This window comes from Papaver somniferum, chromosome 3 (genome assembly GCF_003573695.1).
Source record: "Papaver somniferum cultivar HN1 chromosome 3, ASM357369v1, whole genome shotgun sequence".
NCBI lineage: Eukaryota > Viridiplantae > Streptophyta > Magnoliopsida > Ranunculales > Papaveraceae > Papaver > Papaver somniferum.
Window position 1 is genome coordinate 41,824,197 of NC_039360.1, and position 19,645 is coordinate 41,843,841.

The following is a 19,645-nucleotide window of genomic DNA, read 5'->3' on the forward strand; positions in this document are numbered from 1 at the left end:
CCTGGGTACAGAACCTTTTGATGAAAGAGTATGCACTTTCTCTAGGTTTCTGCGCCAATTCCACCAAGGATTTAACTTCTTCCAGATACTCGAATGATGGGGGATCATCTATTTCTTCTGAGTCAGAGCTTTCTTCAATCGAAGGCATTAGAGCTACTTTTCTAGCATGAATCCAAGGTCGTCCAAGAATCATGTCATATCTTGGATCTTCCCGGATTATATAAAACTTGGTCTCAGTACATACCGAGTTTTCTCTGACCTTGAGGGTGATGTGGCCGTATGCATCCCTGAGTGTTCCTTCGTGATCTCTGATTGACATGGGAGCATGTGTAGCTTCTTGTCGAGTAATGCCAGCGGCTCTGAGAGTTTTCAAAGGAACGATGTTGATGGTTGTGCCAATATCAACGAGCAATCTTCTGAATTCATTTCCTTTGAGATGTACTGTGGTGAGTAGTCCCCAGTCATACATTTCTTTTTCAGTGCTGGAGGTTCAGGAGGAACCTCTGGGATCGGTAGACATTTCCTAGATACTATGTGATTCAAAGCTATGAACATGTCTCCCCTTTGCGCCTTCGACAGATAGAGAAATTCGCAGACATGCTCGATCAATGACTGAACTGCTTCTTTGACTGGTTGTTCAGAGATGGGAAAAGTCCTGACTGGGAGAGGGTCCCTGTGTACTCCTTCAGTCCCTAAGTTAAGCTCTCCTGATTCAACCTTTTCCCTGAATATGCGCTTCAAAACTCTGCAGTCGCTTGTAGGATGATTGACGAACCTGTGGAAGCGGAAGTAACGAGGACTTTCCATGTCTTCCTCAGTTGGTTCTTTCTTGACATATGGCAACTTGATTGCACCATCTTGGATCCAGTCATCCAGGAGTTCGATCACCTCTTCCATGGAAATGGGAAAGTCAGGTGCCTCTTGATCAGGGACTCATGTGTGTTGGTCAGAGGTTTGTGCATCTTGCTTATCCTTCCTTTGTGCTTTCGAAGGAGCTGATGTATGTTTGCGTGGAGGTTCGGATTTCCGTTTTTTCCCTTCTGCAATGACGTTTGTGGAAGGCTGAAGGTTGTACTGCTTGTTGATCATGCGTCTTCTACCTCGAGTTTCTCGCGGTTCTTCAGCCTTTGTAGCTTTTGTTCTTTCCAGTAAAGCGGGTGCAGTAGTTTCCGATATCTTTGCTGCTTCATGAAGCTCTGAGAAGGTTTGGAAACGAAGAATTTCAAGTAAATCTCTATAGACCGGGATCATGCCGTTGATACACAAGTCTACCAGTTGTTGTTCCGTGACGTTTGGATCATGACATTCCAGGGCCTGGACTCTGAATCTTTTTACTTAGTCATTGGGGTGTTCATTGTTTCTCTGAAACATTCTTCCAAGATCAGAGAGAGTAATTTTCTCTGACACAAAGAAGTACTTTCTGTAGAAGGCGTTAATCATTTCTCCCCAATTGTTGATAGTTCCTGGTGCGATGTTGTTGTACCAGGTGTATTCCCTGCCTTTCAAGTATTTTGAAAATTCTTTGAGGCGAACAACATGGTTATGTTCATGTTCACCCAAGGCTTCCAGGAACCGATAAACATGTTCCCGAGCGTTGTCTGTTCTGTCATACAAAGTGAAGGTTGGAGAGGTATAACCTTTTGGAAGAGGAATCCTTTGCGTAGTGGCAGGGTATGGAGGCTGGTGATGATGGACATGTGATGTCTTCTGTCTTCCACGGTTCTCCAAGAGGCGTTCCAAATCTTCCCGAGTAATGAAATTCGATGATTCCTTTGCTGATGGATCGTCTGCATCTTTCAAGACTTCGCTGTCATCCACTGTATGAATTTTGAACTACTTCGGGATCAACATCTGAGGATGTTTCTTTTTCTTTTCCCTTTCTTGAGTCTTCTCTGACATCTTGTCAGTGAGAGTTTTGAGATAATTGCACAGCTCCTTCTGTGTTGCAGCTATGTCAGTCTGATTCTTGGCAAGAGTCTCTTGCAGCTTCATCAGATCAGCTATGGTAGGTGGGTTTTCTCCGATTTCCTCAGGGAAACGACCAAACAGGGGATGTGATCCAGTATCGGTATGATGAGGAGTGACGCCACTACCATTGTTGGAAGCAGGAACGGTTTCTGGAATATCATCATTAGTGTCATTGCTAGTGTTAGCATCATTTGTGTTAGGATGTGCAATCGTGCGTGACCTGAGATCAACCATCTTGTAAAAACTTGAGATTGCAACCGAGAGATTAATCTCCCACTATGGTCGCCAATTTGTAGATGGAGAAAAATGATTTGGTGGTTTTTACAGAATTGAGGGATGATCGTGCGGAGGAGACTCCTTGAACCGAGCAAATGCTCAACCTCACACAGATGCACTGCAATAAGGGAGTGCTTTAAGTTCGAGAGATCAATATGTAGGACTTCAGCCTAAACCAAGACAATGGCCGTTCCAGAGTCAATTTGGTCACAAGAGAGGATGGGTTGATCTGTAGGAGGGAAGCTGAGAAATATGTGAGATCAATGGTGATCAAAGATTGTAGGTGTGTTGTCTTTTCTGTGTAAAGAAAATAAGTTAAGTTATGATTGATTGAACGCTGGGTTCTTAATATCTTGTTTGTCTGCTTTGACGAGAGATTGTCTTGACCCTTCAATCATGATTCAGAGACTTATTTATATTGCCAGAATGGTAAACACCTTGATCCCATGAAGTGTAACAGTTGCTAGAGTCAAAGAGTGGGGAAGTGGTAAATCGTGTCAAAACCAGTTGCTCATCGTGCGGAGACTTGGTTAATTTTCCACCCACTACTTTTCTAACTCCTCCAACTGATTGCACGAATTGCTCACATTCTCATCGTGTGTATAAACACACGTGCCGTAGACCTCCATACCAAAACCGTAGTTAATATCCCTCCATGTGATATGATTGACATCTCGTGATTTTGACTTTATGGGACGATGAGTCCCTGTATTGTTGAGTCGTGATTTGCAAATGTTCTGAGACTCATGAGTTGAAAATGTCTGCTGAGACAAAGGTATAATTATGTTGATTGTTAAGGTGAGCAAATATTGCTCTTATGAGAAAATGTTGCTCATTTGATGAATTATTGAATATTGATAGTTGAACCAATATTCATGGTCTGAGCAAATATTGCTCATCTGATGAATTATTGAACATTGATAGTTGAACCAATATTCATGGTCTGAGCAAATGTTGGTCGTTTGAGGAATCATTGGTAACAGGACCAAGATAAATATTAATTTAAAATACTGGCAGATGAACCGCGTATAATTAATTAGGGTGTTGATCATGGGATCAACATAAAATTATTAACGTTTGAATCTGGAATTATGAACCTTGGATTGAAAACCCTAATTTTGATCAATTGCTGAATTGATGATAAATTGATGATTTATTGAAAATCATTCATGAAGTGAAGGAGGGACCGGCTACATGGGATGGCGAATCGACCATGTATGGCCCAGATTCTCAAGTGAGAAAAATACCAAAGTCTCTTGAAGACCAGTTGGTGAAAAGATGATTAAATGCTGGTTTAATCATTTATTAAAATAATGCTCGTGTGAGCGTTAGGTAGTAAAACCTGATTATGGAGAAATGAGGGACCGATCAAGGGGTCATGGGACTGGCTCTTGGTGGTCGTGGGACCAGCTGATGGTCGTTTGAGAAAATTCCCAGTTGTTTGAGAAGAGTTTGGACCCAATATGAGTAATTAGGTCAAAATTATTAAAACATGTGGGACCAGCTATTTGCAAGTCCTAGGGCCATCCTTGGTCGGTCAAGGAGTCATGCCCGCGTCACCATAATGTCCGTGTCTCAGTCCTGAGAGTTTCGATATTTTCTGGTGTGCGTTTGAGCAACATTTCGAGATATATTTTCAAGCTCTCAGCCGTGTTGCGTTGGCGCTTCGAACTTTTCTCCAGGAGACGCTTCTACTTTTCGCTCCAGAATCCGCTCCGCTTCGACGTTTCGCTCCATAAGCCGCTCCGCTTCAACGTTTCGCTCTAGGAGACACTTCAATGTCTCACCTCCATAAGCCGCTCCTCTTCAACGTTTCGCTCCAGAAGTTGTTCCTCTTCAACGTTTCTCTCCAAGAGCCGTTCCGCTTCAAGTTTTCTCTAGAAGTCGACACTCCTCCCTGTCAAGGATCGTGATCACATCCAGCCAAGGTTCGTAGTTGTGACCACTTTTTGATCCATCCCGCCAAACCTCGTGGCCGTGGGCAGTTTACTGGCTTACGCATCCAGCCAATCCCTTTGCTTCCATGGATGCCCATGCAATTTCAGCCAACCTATTTTGGTTCCCACGACGATGTAGTCTCTTCCGATCACACCTTCTTCCAAGAAAGGTTGCTGCTCGTTTGTCAGAGCTTTACCATAGCAACAACCACTACAAAGGTAATCCATACTTCTCCATGTTTTAGTTTCACGTGGAAGAAGTAATAGAGTCTCCAGTGAGGATGCAAGATGATATCTTTATCATGGTCAACTTGCCGACCATACAAGATAGAAATGTGTAAACCAAACTTGGGGACTAAGGCTCTACACGGAATCCCTTTATTTTTAAAGCTCAGAATGACACGTCCAACCCAAAATCCATAGCCATGACAAGGTCATATACTCTTCAAAGGTGTAGCCTAAGGATATCATCACCTCTCCGACCAAAAGGCGTGTGCAAAACTTTATGAGGCCGCGGCGGATCCCAAGTCTACTCAGAGAAAACAACTTCAGTAACCAAAGAGAAGTGCGATTGGGGACTGCTCATCATGGCCCATACCCGACAACAAACAAGCATTCATAAGACAACTCTAGAGACGCGGCTGAAACATTTTTCTTGAAGAGACAGAGGGAGCCACGATTAACGACATAAGTCTCTCACTTCTACCTCTTCGTTATCCAGAATGTTTCGTCCATGTGATATTCCAAGCATCCCAGCATCACATCAAGGGGAGTATGATAAGATTGTATCAAATCCCATAGGCGTGTATTCAAGGCAATGTAATTAAATTAGGCTAAACTTGGGGACTGAAGCCTCCTTCATGTTTATAAGCTTAAACGCAGTCACCATCTTACCAGTGAATACAGCAGAAGCACACCTTCCACGAGAAAATAGGTTCAAGATAATTACACATGGGGACTGCCAGAATGGGATGCCTTCACTGCCCTCAACCAGGTTATTTCCAATTTCAACATAATCACTGTCGAAGTTTTACGAGCCGCGAGAATTTCTCAACATGAAGTCGTACACGCGCATCAAAAACCCCAAAAGTACGCCACAGAGATACATTCACGTATCCGGCCACGCTATCGGATCTAAAAGAAGTATAACTGGGGACTGCTCATTGCATTCTGCTCCATGAAATAATCCAAGATTCAGAAGACGGTTTAAAGGATGTCGCTTGGAACGAATTCCTTAAAGACTTGATAGAAGCACATCGGCAACAGAACGCTCTCAGCTCGTCTACTTCACCCAATGGCTCCAGAATATTTCGACCATGCAAGCATCCACAACATATCATCATCGCAATCAAAAAGTCCAGGCACTAAATAACCTAAAATCAAGGATGGACCAACAACTCAACCACAAGCTCCAAGATTAGCCCTGACATGATCATTGCCGAGCATATATTTCATCCATCTATCCTAAGATCATAATGGAGTTTGGTAAATTTTGAAATCCACTGGAGAGGTTAGATACTCATTCTTTTGAAGTCAGATCCTTATTACACATTCTAGAGAAGATCGATGGTACTGTTGGGTGGATACATGCGAGAGCACCTACCTTGAATCCTCCTGGCTTGCCTTGCCGTTGATTATAACTATTAGAGATTTCTCTGTTTCCATTAATGCTCGCTTTACCACTGCTAAAAAATGACGAAGAGGAGCCAGATGTTGCAGATGAAAGTACAGAGCCGGACGAACAAAAAAAAACAGAAGAGGGTCGATACCCATTTTTCATAAGAACGCAGTTTCTATAGTTTGAAAAGAATAAGGATTCCTCATTGCTCCATGAACGGGAATGGATGACTAGGCGCACCAAACTCATGCACCATAGCCGAACAATTAGTATGCCAATATCTCCATTCCATGACCGAACCAGCAGCGTGCCAGCACGAGGAACACCAGTCGCTCAACCTACAAACTCTCCATGACTTCAGCACTCCGTGGTCAATCCAACTCTCCATGGCTCCAGTACTCCGTGGTAAAGCCAACTCTCCATAGATCCAGCACTCAGTGGTCAATACAACTCTCCATGCCTCCAGCACTCCGTGGTCAAGCCAACTCTCCATGGATCCAGCAAACCGTGGTCAATCCAACTCTCCATGACTCCAGAACTCTATGTTTAAGTTAGCACCGACGCTCCAGCATCTCGTGATCCATCCAGTGATCCTTCCAAGTGCCATTTCCACCGTTCCACGGACCGAAGCCATCAGCGCCACCATCACCATTTGAAGCCAAAGTCCAGTTCCATCATCACCGCTTGGTATCCAAAGTTCCAGTGCCATCATCACCGTTTGGTAGCCAAAGTTCCGACGCCATCTACCTTTCCTATCCAACCAACGCCCGTTCCGCTGACCAAGTTGCATCATCACCTCTGCCGATCAATATCCAAAGCTGCAACGCTGATGCCAATACCCGATGGCCAAGATGAATTTATGCAAAACCGCCAATAGAAGGATCACGTATTTCTCATGCCTTCCACCAAAGGTTAGTCGAATTTCCTTGGAAATCTCTTCACGTCTTTCCCTTTCAATTTTACTCTTGTCTGTCACCATCTCATGCTTATCAATAATGCCACTGTTGCGCGCTAAGCATGGGACTTAATGTTGATGGTGGTTTTTAGCTTAGGGTTAAAATCGTAAAACCTTGCATCTGAGGTGACGTCACTCTGCAAGGAAACAGTGTCGTGAGTGCTAACCTCTCCATCGACATATTTATTGAGACATTCAATATATTTACATGAAATTTATCCATACTGGCGAATGTAGCAACCATCCCAGATGTTTTGTAAATTTCGGCGCCTCGCCTAGATTCACTTAATATAAGTCCCTTTGAATGCATTATAAGCTATGTTCTCCGGCTGAACTCTTAATGTTGATATGGCATTTTGTGTTCACTCGCAGTAGAGTAGCACGAATCTCCAAGTATCAAGGATAAGGTCTTTGCATAAGGTATTCAAATCAGAAAATCATGCTGCTCTCTGGCAATGAACTTAAAAGAACTCTGTGTCAACACATAGAATTCAATCAATTGTCCTTACTAACTTACAGAAGTTAGGGTTTCGCGCCTCGCGCAATATACCAGACCTTACTAACTTGCAGAAGTTAGGGTTTCGCGCCTCGCGCAGTATACCTGACCTTACTAACTTGCAGAAGTTAAGTTAGGGTTTCGCGCCTCGCGCAATATACCAGACCTTACTAATTTATAGAAGTTAGGATTTCGCGCCTCGCGCAGTATACCAGACCTTGCTTGTCAAAATTAATCCTAGGAAAAATAGGTAATTAATCCGCCATGGATTAATAGGTGCAAAACCTCGCAGAGAATCAGAAAAATAGGGAGCCGTAGAAGCAGAGGGAGGCGTGGCCATGCCTTAGGCCAGCTGGCGCCACTTTCCATTGGCCACGCCCCATCCTAAACTGGCCCTATTTAATTTTCCTCGACCAATCAGGTCGCTTTAAACTCTCCACGCGCACATAAGTTGTGGCTGGGCCCATACTTTCCGTCCCCACTTCCCATCGACCAATCAGGTCGCTCTAAAGCCGCCACACTCTCGCCAGAAGTGTAGCCGCGCCTTATGTTTGGCTGGCCCCCTTTTCGTGGCCAATCAAGTTGCTCTAAACTTTCCACCATACATTAAAGGCCAAACACACCCTGCCGCGCCACCATGCTAACTGGAAACCCAAACACACCCTACCATAACAAACATATTGTTCGGCATGCCAGCATGCCACTCTACCGCGGTAACACGCCAACATGCCACTTTTCCGCGGTAACATGTGATAGGCACATTTTTGTGTCTTATATAATCTCAATTGTATATATTATTAGTGCTCGATTTTATATTTATTATGGCTTTTTATGTCCCCGTAGGTATTTTTGGAGAAATAAGCTTTTGCGGCGAAATTGGCTAAAAAAGTGGTTTTTGCGCTTGTGGGAGAAAATTACTATACGGACTCTCACTTTGGATAAGGGGTAACCTAATTACTAAGGGGTGACCCATTTCCAGGCATCTGCTAAAGGGAGAACAGCACAGGATAGGGGGACACCCACCTTCTTCATGATTTGAATCAAAAAAATTGGCGGGAAACTATGTGCAACAAATGCAGATTTTGGACTCGATTTTTGGAGCTGTTTCAGGGAGATTCAACACCAGAAATTGATTGGGATGGACTTGATATGACTTAACAAGTTCATTAGAAGCAATTGGACCAGTCGAATTGGGATGTAATTGCCGGAATAAGGAAACAGAGCAAATAAGGAAACAAGTTCCTGTCGAGTTTGTTTTTGGACATTCAGAGAGATTAAAGGCAAGAAATTCGTTCCAAAGATACATATTCTATCTAAGGAAGAGTTTGATATAATTGGGAGAGCTCAGAAACGCGTGAAATGAATTAGGGAAGAGATTATTGTCGTGACTGCCAAGGAAGGAAAGAAGAGATTTCGAAGCGATTTGGGAAAGATTCAATGACCCTTTTGTGTATAAATAGGATGCTTAGGTCACCTAGCAGGATGACGAAGAGTTTGGAGTAGTTTAGAGCACTCAGGAGGCGAGAATCAGAGTTGCAGGAAGTTACGTGTTTCTGCTGCTGCTGAAGAACAAACGTTGCAAGGAAGAACAACGTCTCAAATTCACAACATCACTTCTCTATAATAGCTGAACTGTCCGTCACCTTTTTCTTTTACTGTAACAATTGAACAACGCCTTTGCATCAGTTATTTCTGTTGCAATTTTTCTGTTTTATTGTTTCACCTCTTGTAAACACTTTTTGAGCTATAAACATATATTTTGAGCAAGTGATTAATATGAGGAGCTAAACCCCATTGCTGAGGCGATAGAGGAAGCTATTTTTCCAACAAGAAGTGGTATATTCTATTTTATTTATTTATTTGCAATTATTTTATGATTATTTTCCTTGGTTGAAAATTGTTTGAATGATCCTTGTTAAGCAATTGTGATTTCTTTCGATAGAACATACTTGGACCTAGGTTTTTGATGTTCTATGCTTCGGATTTACAGTTGTTATTTTGAGAATCTACTAGTTGCAATAAGTTAGAATCAACTTGAACGAGAAAATTGCATAAATATAAATATTGGGATTAAATCACTTTGAACTTGGAAAATAGTGGAATCTTAGCCTCAGTGTTCTTTTAATACCGATATCATCTTTGATTGAGTTTGTGACAGTTTTTAGTTTGTTTTCTATTTTCGTTTTAGAATTTAAGTCTATATTTTATCCTTCGCAAGTCTGAGAATCGAACCACTTTTACCACTATCTCAAAACTACATCAGTTTTTGGCGCCACCGACGCGGATTTGTTTTTAGGGTTATTAGACTTAGTTTTCTTTTCTTTTTTTTATTTTTTAGGTTTTTATTATTTTTGTTCTTTTTTACGTTTTTGGGTATTTGTCTTTTGTCTACAGGTTTTGGATCATAAAGCTAATTGAGCCAAGGAGTTTGGTGATTTCGTAAGGACTGGAACTTAAAGCATAAAAACTTGGAGCGAAATATTAAAGCGAAAAGAACGAAGAAGAAGACAATTTCTTTTTAGATATTTTTTTTATTTTTTTTAGGGTTTGTTTATTTTTCTTTATTAAAAAAAAAGTGAGAGAGAACTGTATTAGGGTTTGCTATTTTTGTAATTTTTCTTTTCTTTTTGGACACTTGGACATTGGACTTTGGACATTATTATTTTTAAACCCTAAGGAAGGGTTGGTTTAAATACAAACTGTGTGCAGGGAAGGACGGTGATTACGATATAACCTCGGCCCCTCGGGTTTGTACATAACATAGGAGTTGTGGCCCGAGTCGACTTCAGCGGTTCTTCGCCCGTCTGGTACGGAAGGTAAGTTTTTCGAAACACCCGCGAATCCCCTGTCAGCGGGTTTGCTGTATTTCTTAAGGTGAAAATATGCTGAGGACTTGAATACGGTTGCTTTTAATTCCTTGTAAAGGGCAAGGACTGGACATACAAGATAAGGGTTCGGATTTCATCACCGTTATCTTCTTGCCCGCCTTAGGAACACGAAACCAAACGCGAACCTAAGCCTAAATTTTTGACTAGAACGAGACCTATAGGGTAACGAGCTTAATAGGAAAGTCGTTCGAAGAATATTGGTTACTCTTTTAAGCATACTTCGAAGTTCTTGACGATTTCTGTGAGTTGAATGCGTGACTGCGCCGCCTTGTAACCGGTGAGGCCTTGGGTATCAAAGCTCCACTGAGCTTCCCTCGCCTTGATTCAAATTACTTTGACTCGGATCGATTCCAGAGGAGTTTGCTCAGATTGTAACGAGTTTCTTTTCGAAAGAATAGAAGCTGGTCTAGTGACAATCTAAGTGGAGCCATCATGCTTTTTGTTTGCTAGAAATTTAGGTTTGATTTGGTCGAGTCAGCCTTGTTTTGTGTTTGCATAGAATTCCCTTCCTTATTCTGTTGCATGCCTGAACATAAAAGAGACGCCCTAGGTAGATTTGTTAAAGAGAAACCTAGTAGTTCTAAGCGTCTTGATTACCTCAATTTAGAGAGTCCGATTCGTGAAGATTCCGTTTTTGAACGTCCGTTTGAAGAGAAAATCCCTGATAGTCCAATAGCGCCAGAAATGGCAACTTTGAAAGCCTTGTTGAATCCTACTAGGACTACTTGTCTCTCGTGTATCAAGTTACCTGAAACTGAAGCAAATTATGAACTTAAGCCTGGAACCTTACAGTTTCCCCCAATCTTTTTAGGAAAAGAAAATGAAAACCCCTATTTCCATGTTAGGGACTTTGAGGAAATTTGTAGTACCCTGAAAATTAGAAACCTTGATGATGATGCTTTAAAACTCAGGTTATTCCCCTTTTCCTTAAAAGATAAAGCCAAGTCGTGGCTGTATAGTTTGGCTTCCGATTCAATTGAAACCTATGAACAACTTACATCCGCCTTTTTGAACAAGTTTTTTCCTAGGCACAAAACCTCGTCTATTAGGACGCAAATCTGCACGTTTACACAACAGGAGGGAGAATCTTTGTATAGGTATTTGGAAAGGTTCAATGATTTATTAGCCCAATGTCCTCATCATGGTTTAGAAAATGTTAGGTTAGTTCAGATCCTTTATGAGGGTTTAGATTATACCACCACAACTACAGTAGAGTCCATGTGTACAGGTGGGTTTGAAAACCAAACAGTTGATAATGCGATGACATACTTGCATGAAATCGCCGAAAAGACCCAACAATGGGAAAGTAATAGGGTACCCCAGAAAACAACTCTTCTAGGAAGAGGAAACGTTAATAGGGTAGAAGAAAGCTACGAATCAGATGCCAAAATTGCTGCTATAGCAAAAAGGTTAGAAGCTTTAGAAGTGGGTCATACTAGTGGTAGAATAGAGCCTTTTTGGGAAGGCAATACTGTTGAAGAGCAAGCCAATGCTCTCTATAATAACACTAGGTTTGATAACCGTCAGAAGTTTGACCCATATTCATAAACCTATAATCCTGGCTGGAGAAACCATCCCAACCTTTCTTGGTTTAAGGGACAGAATCAAGGTCAGTCTAGTAACTCTCAAGATCCCCCAGGTTTTGGCTATACTAAGAATCCCTCAGCCCCGGCACAGTTTCAGAACCCTCCGGATAAGAAGATTATGAGTTTAGAAGAGTCTCTTGCTTTGTTAACTCGTAACACTATGCAGTTTCAGCAATCTGTTTCTCAAGGTATAAAATAAAATAAGAGAATAGGTCAGGCTAACTCTCAGGATATTTCCGAGTTGAAAACCCAGGTTAGTCATATAAATGAGTCTTTAAGAGAAAGAGGTAAGTTTCCTAGTCAAACTCAACCCAACCCTAGAGGATCTCATGAAGTAGGTGCACAACCATCGAATCAGTTGAATGTTGTTAGAACCCTCAGGAGTGTTAGAGTAGTAGACAATCAGGTAAACATGCCCGATAGTGAACATACTGTAGTTCACCCCTCAGGATATCATCCCTCAGGACCGCTAATTGAGGGGACTGATAAAATTTCCAATGATGCTGACTCGGTTCCTGAGAGGTATGATTCTGTGCCTAGAGCCCCATTTCCCCATCTATTAGCACCAACAAAGAAGGAATCAAACTTTAATGACATATTGGAGGTTTTTAAGCAAGTTACCATAAACCTTCCTTTATTAGATGCAATTAGGAAAAATCCTGCTTATTCCAAGTTCCTTAAGGATATGTGTATGCGAAAGCGAAAACTTAGCGTCCATAAGAAAGCCTTTTTAGCTAGTCATGTAAGTTCAATTATTCAGAACACTACCACTCCAAAGTACAAAGACCCAGGTTCCCCAACCATTGATTGTACAATAGGTAAACACCGGGTAGAAAAAGCTTTACTTGACTTAGGAGCCAGTGTGAACTTACTGCCGTACCATGTGTACTTACATCTAGGACTTGGTGAAATCAAACCTACTCAGATAACACTACAGTTAGATGATAGGTCTGTCAAAATTCCTCGAGGAGTCATCGAGGATGTTCTTATTGAGGTCGTCAAGTTTATTTATCCTGTGGATTTCGTGGTCTTAGATACCCAACCTGTCCATGACCCAGAGAACCAGATACCTGTGATTTTAGGTCGCCTATTTTTAGCTACGTCTAATGCGATCATAAACTTTCGAAATGGTATTATGAATCTATATTTTGGTAATATGACTATTGAGTTAAATATTGTTAATGTCAATAAGCTACATTCTGAGCTAGATGACACGTGCATTGAAGAGGTGAACATGATAGGAACCTTAGTTCAGGAGTCATTACCAAATATCGCATCGGAAGATCCATTAGAGAGTTGTCTAGCCCACTTTAACATGGATTTCGACGAAGATAGCAACATTGAACAAGTGAATGCTATGTTGGATTCTATTCCTATGTTAGATACTGATAAATGGAAATCTAGGTTCGAACCATTACAAGCTTTTTAGTCTACCTTAATCCCTTGTTTAGAAGAGCCTCCTAAGTTGGACCCTAAATCTGCATTCTTAGGGCCATCTAAGACTTTGCTTGTGATTATAGCATCCGATCAGGACAGCAGTCCAGAAATCGTGCTTCAAGACAATAAAGAAACTCTAGGTTTGACCATACCGGATATGAAACATATAAGTCCTAAAGCTAGTATACCTCAAAAGAATTTAGAGGATGAACCACCTGATTATAACTCAGAGAAAGCAATTGACCTTTTTCAGGAACCTGATGGTCTAGAAGTTAGGAATATTGTGACTAGTCTATTTAGAGACACCCAAAATTCTAAGTTTGGGGGTAGTGATCGTCAAATAGAAGTCCCTAACTTGGGACTCGAGCCTACTGCATATGAGGTATCACTTGAGTCTATTCAGACTCCTCAAGTCGATCCTCCTGATACTATCCAGGAGGAAATCCAGCTATTAAAGTCTCGTTTTTCGGATGAATCTATTTTTCAAGACACTCATATGAAGCCCAATCCAGTTGTCTTGCAAGAAACTTTCAATAAGGTTGTGCTCCTTATGTTATTTTTTCTGATCCTGTGCAGTTGTTTCATATTAGTGGCAGTTTTATTTGGTTTTGATGACCCACAATTATTTCGACTACTGATATATGATTTGAAAGGTAACTAGCCATTTTATGAAACTTGATGTCTGGCTGAAGACATTAAACTTAGCACTTCTTTGGAGGTAACCCAATCTCATGCAACTCGGTAATATCTTTCCTTAACTCTTTTACTTCAAATGGTAACAGTTTCTCCTTGTTCATGCTTTTAATTTCATCTTTAGAACATTGAGGACAATGTTAGATTTAAGTTTGGGGGTATGGGAGAAACTTTTTAGTTGCAGTATGAATAAATAAACTCCAGAACCTAGAAATTTATGCCTATTGAGGATTGCACTAACTAATCTAAGTGGATGGAAGCATTTTGGTTGTAGGAGTTGAGGAACCAATCTGATTAGATGAAAACATCTAAAGAGTCTATTCATAAAAGCACAGAGCTCAGGTGTTAGAAATAACATGATAGTTTCACCATATCTCGTTGAGTCCTTTTCACTTCTATTTTTATTTTATTTTGTTTTTAAACTATGTTTCTCTAAGTGATAGGTGGGGCCCACGATTCAAGTTGTTACCAATGCTAGGGTGAATTAGAGTGATTGAGATACCATGAAAGAGAAAAAAAAAAGTTGAAAAAGAAAAAAAAAAGAGATGAAAAAAAAATGGTAGTTACCAAAAAGTTGAAAAAAAATAAAAAATTGAGGCCAGACCATTTGACCAAAAGGAATAAATTCAATAAAGTCGACCACTGGTACCCTTGTATATGGCAGTTGTGTTGACCTAGAGTTAGGTTATCGACCACTGGTTCCCTTGTATATGCCAGTGTGTTGATATTAGTCAGACTAATATCTCAATCCATTAGGATAGGTTCATTTTGGCGGAGGCCTTCAGACAAATATGGGAAACGCCGTTCACTTAGTAAACATCAAAACCATGTATGTTTTTCTATATCCATCTTCTTGATCTATCCATGTGATTAGTTTTGACTCCGGATATTGATGTCCATAGTGCAACTATCTGAGTAAAGCTCTGTCACTTTATATGAATTTTAGTATGCTTGAGTGCAAACTCGTGTACATCAATTGGAATTTCGCATCAGGGTACTTCCTCCTGTAGTCAATAAGTATGCCAACCAAGGAGATTCTTTAGTGCCTTTCAAGGTTCTGCGTAGATAGCTAAGGTCTGGAGTAAAGGTTTTGTGGGTATATCTCTAGTAAGCCCTCCCGAGACTATAACTCGTCCACTAGGGCCACCTAGGGGTTTAAATGCTTATTGCATACGCTAAATGCAATCGACGATGCCTGCGACAGTGAGTTAGGATTTTATTTTGTAGTTTTGATTTGCTCGGGACTAGCAAATAATAAGTTTGGGGGTATTTGATAGGCACATTTTTGTGTCTTATATAATCTCAATTGTATATATTATTAGTGCTCGATTTTATATTTATTATGGCTTTTTATGTCCCTGTAGGTATTTTTGGAAAAATAAGCTTTTACGGCGAAATTGGCTAAAAAAGTGATTTTTGCGCTCGTGTGAGAAAATTACTATACGGACTCTCACTTTGGATAAGGGGTAACCTAATTACTAAGGGGTGACCCATTTCCAGGCATCTGCTAAACGGAAAACAGCACAGGATAGGGGGACACCCACCTTCTTCACGATTTGAATCAAAAAAATTGGCGGGAAACTATCTGCAGCGTCTGCAGATTTTGGACTCGATTTTTGGAGCTGTTTCAGGGAGATTCAACACCGGAAATTGATTGGGATGGACTTGATATGACTTAACAAGTTCATTCGAAGCAATTGGACCAATCGAATTGGGATGGAATTGCCGGAATAAGGAAACAGAGCAAATAAGGAAACAAGTCCTTGTCGAGTTTGTTTTTGGACATTCAGAGAGATTAAAGGCAAGAAATTCGTTCCAAAGATACATATTCTATCTAAGGAAGAGTTTGATATAATTGGGAGAGCTCAGAAACGCGTGAAACGAATTAGGGAAGAGATTATTGTCGTGACTGCCAAGGAAGGAAAGAAGAGATTTCGAAGCGATTTGGGAAAGATTCAATGACCCTTTTGTGTATAAATAGGATGCTTAGGTCACCTAGAAGGATGACAAAGATTGGAGTAGTTTAGAGCACTCAGGAGGCGAGAATCAGAGTTGCAGGAAGTTACGTGTTTCTGCTGCTGCTGAAGAACCAACGTTGCAAGGAAGAACAACGTCTCAAATTCGCAACATCACTTCTCTGTAACAGCTGAACTGCCCGTCACCTTTTTCTTTTACTGTAACAATTGAACAGCGCCTTTGCATCAGTTATTTCTGTTGCAATTTTTCTGTTTTATTGTTTCACCTCTTGTAAACACTTTTTGAGCTATAAACATATATTTTGAGCAAGTGATTAATATGAGGAGCAAAACCCCATTGCTGAGGCGATAGAGGAAGCTATTTTTCCAATAAGAAGTGGTATATTCTATTTTATTTATTTATTTGCAATTATTTTATTATTATTTACCTTGGTTGAAAATTGTTTGAATGATCCTTGTTAAGCAATTGTGATTTCTTTTGATAGAACATACTTGGACCTAGGTTTTTGATGTTCTATGCTTCGGATTTACACTTGTTATTTTGAGAATCTACTAGTTGCAATAAGTTAGAATCAACTTGAACGAGAAAATTGCATAAATATAAATATTGGGATTAAATCACTTTGAACTTGGAAAATAGTGGAATCTTAGCCTCAGTGTTCTTTTAATACTGATATCATCTTTGATTGAGTTTGTGAAAATTTTTAGTTTGTTTTCTATTTTCGTTTTAGAATTTAAGTCTATATTTATCCTTCGCAAGTCTGAGAATCGAACTACTTTTACCACTATCTCAAAACTACATCAATTTTTGATGCCAACATGCTACTTCGTGGCAACCTTCCATAAATAGCCACCCATGGCAAACCCTACTCCTGTGGTCGTTGATAGACACATTTTTGTGTCTACATTGTCCTTAGTTTCATGTATTGTTGGTACTCAATTTTTTTTACTTATTATGGTATTTTATGTGTTTTTAGGTATTTTTGGAAATAAACATTCTTGGAAAATCGGCTCGAAAAGTCGTCTAAAGCACCGGAAGGAACGTGTTATTCAGACTCTCACTTGTGGATAAGGGGCACCCAAATGATAAGGGGTACCCAAAGGATATTTTCACCAAAGCAGCTGATCAGAGAACCCCTCATGGCATCTGCTATTCGCACCCCAGGACCGGATAGGAGGCACCCATCTTCTTCTTCACGGGAAAGATATTTGGCGGGAAAAGAAATCTCAACTGTGTGAGATTATGGTCATGATTCTGGTCATGATATTTGGCGGTAAAAGGTTCAATGACTTGATATCTCAATGTCCTCATCATGGTTCGGAGAAGGTTAGGTTAGTTCAAATCCTCTACGAGGGTTTAGATTATTCAACAACAACCATGGTTGAGTCCTTATGCACAAGTGGGTTTGAGAATAAAACTGTTGATGAAGCGATGACGTTTTTGAATGAAATCGCTGATAAGACCCAACAATGGGAAAATAGTAGGGAACCCCAGTAAACAATTCTTCTAAGTAGAGGAAATGTTAATAGGGTAGAAGGATCTTATGATTCAGATGCCAAAATAGCTGTTATAGCCAAAAGGTTAGAAGCCTTAGAATTAGGTCATTCTAGTGGTAGTAGTGGAAGAAATGAGCCTTTTTGGGAAGGCCATGCTGTTGAAGAGCAAGCCAATGCTCTTTATAACAACACTAGGTTTGATAACCAACAGAAGTTTGACCCATATTCAGAAACCTATAACCCTGGCTGGAGAAACCATCCAAACCTTTCTTGGTGCAAGGGCCAGAATCAAGGTCAGTCTAGTAACGCTCAGGTTCCCCCAGGTTTTGGCTATACTAAGAATCCTTCAGCTCCGGCACAGTTTCAGAACCCTTCGTATAAGAAGATTATGAGTTTAGAAGAGTCTCTTGCTTTGTTAACTCGTAACACTGTGCAGTTTCAGCAATCTGTTGCTCAAGGTTTAGAAGAAAATAAGAGAATAGGTCAGGCTAACTCTCAGGCTATTTCCGAGTTGAAAACCCAGGTTATTCAGATAAATGAGACATTGAAAGAAAAAGGAAAGTTTCCTAGTCAACCAAAACCCAACCCTAGGGGAGTCCATCAAATATCTTTAGCTGGTGAGAAATCATCAAACCATGTGAACTCGATAACAACCCTTAGGAATGGTAAAACGGTAGACAATAAGGTAGCCATGCCTAGTGGACATACTATAGTTCCACCTTCTACTTACCAAGAGGAGCCCGTAGACGAGGAAACTGAAACAGTCTCTAAGGATTCTCAAGAAATTCCTGATAAGTCTACCTTTGTGCCTAGAGCCCCATATCCACATTTGTTAGCCCCAACAAAGAAGGAGTCGACTTTCAACGAGATAATGGAAACATTTAAGCAGGTGACCATCAACATTCCTGCTATTAGAAGAAATTAGGCAGATGCCTGCTTATTCCAAGTTCCATAAAGATCTTTGTACACGAAAGCGTAAGCTTAATGTCCATAAGAAAGTTTTTTTAGTTGGTCAGGTAAGTTCCATTCTTATGAACCAAACACCCCCTAAGTATAAGGATCCCGGATGTCCCACCATATGTTGTGCGATTGGTAATCACATGGTCGATAAAGCTTTATTTGACTTAGGAGCTAGTGTTAATTTACTCCTGTATCATGTATACACCCAGCTAGGTCTTGGTAAGTTGAAACCGACTAAAATGACACTACAATTAGATGATAGGTCTGTCAAAGTCCCTCGTGGTGTCATAGAGGATGTTCTGATTGAGGTTGATAAGTTCATTTATCCTGTGGATTTCGTTGTTCTAGACACCCAGCCTGTTCAGGACCCAAGTCGTCAAATCCCAGTGATTCTAGGTCGCCCATTTTTAGCCACAGCTAACGCTGTCATCAACTGTAGGACTGGGCTTATGAACATATCCTTTGGTAATATGACCACTGAAAAAAATATCTTTAATGTTACTAGACAACCTTCTGAGAATGATGATTTAGAAGAAGTGAATATGATTAGCACTTTAGTTCAGGATTTGGTTTAGGATAATTGGCTTGACACTTTACTGGTAGATTGTTTAGATGATTTTGAGGAAACCATTCTCTTAGATCAGATATGTGATCAATCTTTAGAAGAATCTCTTGAGTATTTTAAAGATTATATGGACCCAGAAATTCAGGCAATAATTTTAGGTTTTTCTGAGAATAATGATGACCCTAAGTTTGGGGGTAGGGAACTAGAAGAATCTCTTGAGTATTTTAAGGACTCTGAAGATCCGGAAATTCAAGAAATAGTTAGAGGTTTGTATGTGAACCCTAAGTTCAGGGGTAGTGATGGTTCTTGTGATTGTATCGTATCCCTAATTAGAGTCTCTAACTTGGGACTCGAGCCTTGTACATCTGAGATATTACTTGAGTCTTTTCAGACTCCACAACCCGATCCTCCTGATACTGTCCAGGAGGTAACCCAGGTATTAGAGACCCGTTTTTCGGATGAATCTATTTATCGAGACACACATATGAAGTTCAATTACGCGCCGCAGATAAACCCAGTTGTCTTGACAGAAACCTTAGATGAGGACGTGCTCCTTTTCATTTTTCTGAATCAGTGCAGTTGTCTCATACTGGTGTCATCTCTATTTGGTCTTATGGACCCACAATTTTTTCGACTATTGATATATGAATTTGGAAGGTGACAATCCTTTTTGAGGTATTTGATGTCTAGCTAAAGACTTTAAATTTAGCATTTCCTGGGAGGTACTCATGCTTACGGTAATATCCTTCCTTATTTCTTTTTCCATCCATCAAGTGGTAATAGTTTCTTATTT

General features: G+C 40.5%; 1 pseudogene; it reads right to left on the minus strand.

Annotated features, from left to right (window-relative positions):
• Window positions 1-11,186: 11,186 nt before the first annotated feature.
• LOC113362381 lies at window positions 11,187-11,286 on the minus strand (annotated as a pseudogene).
• Window positions 11,287-19,645: the final 8,359 nt, after the last annotated feature.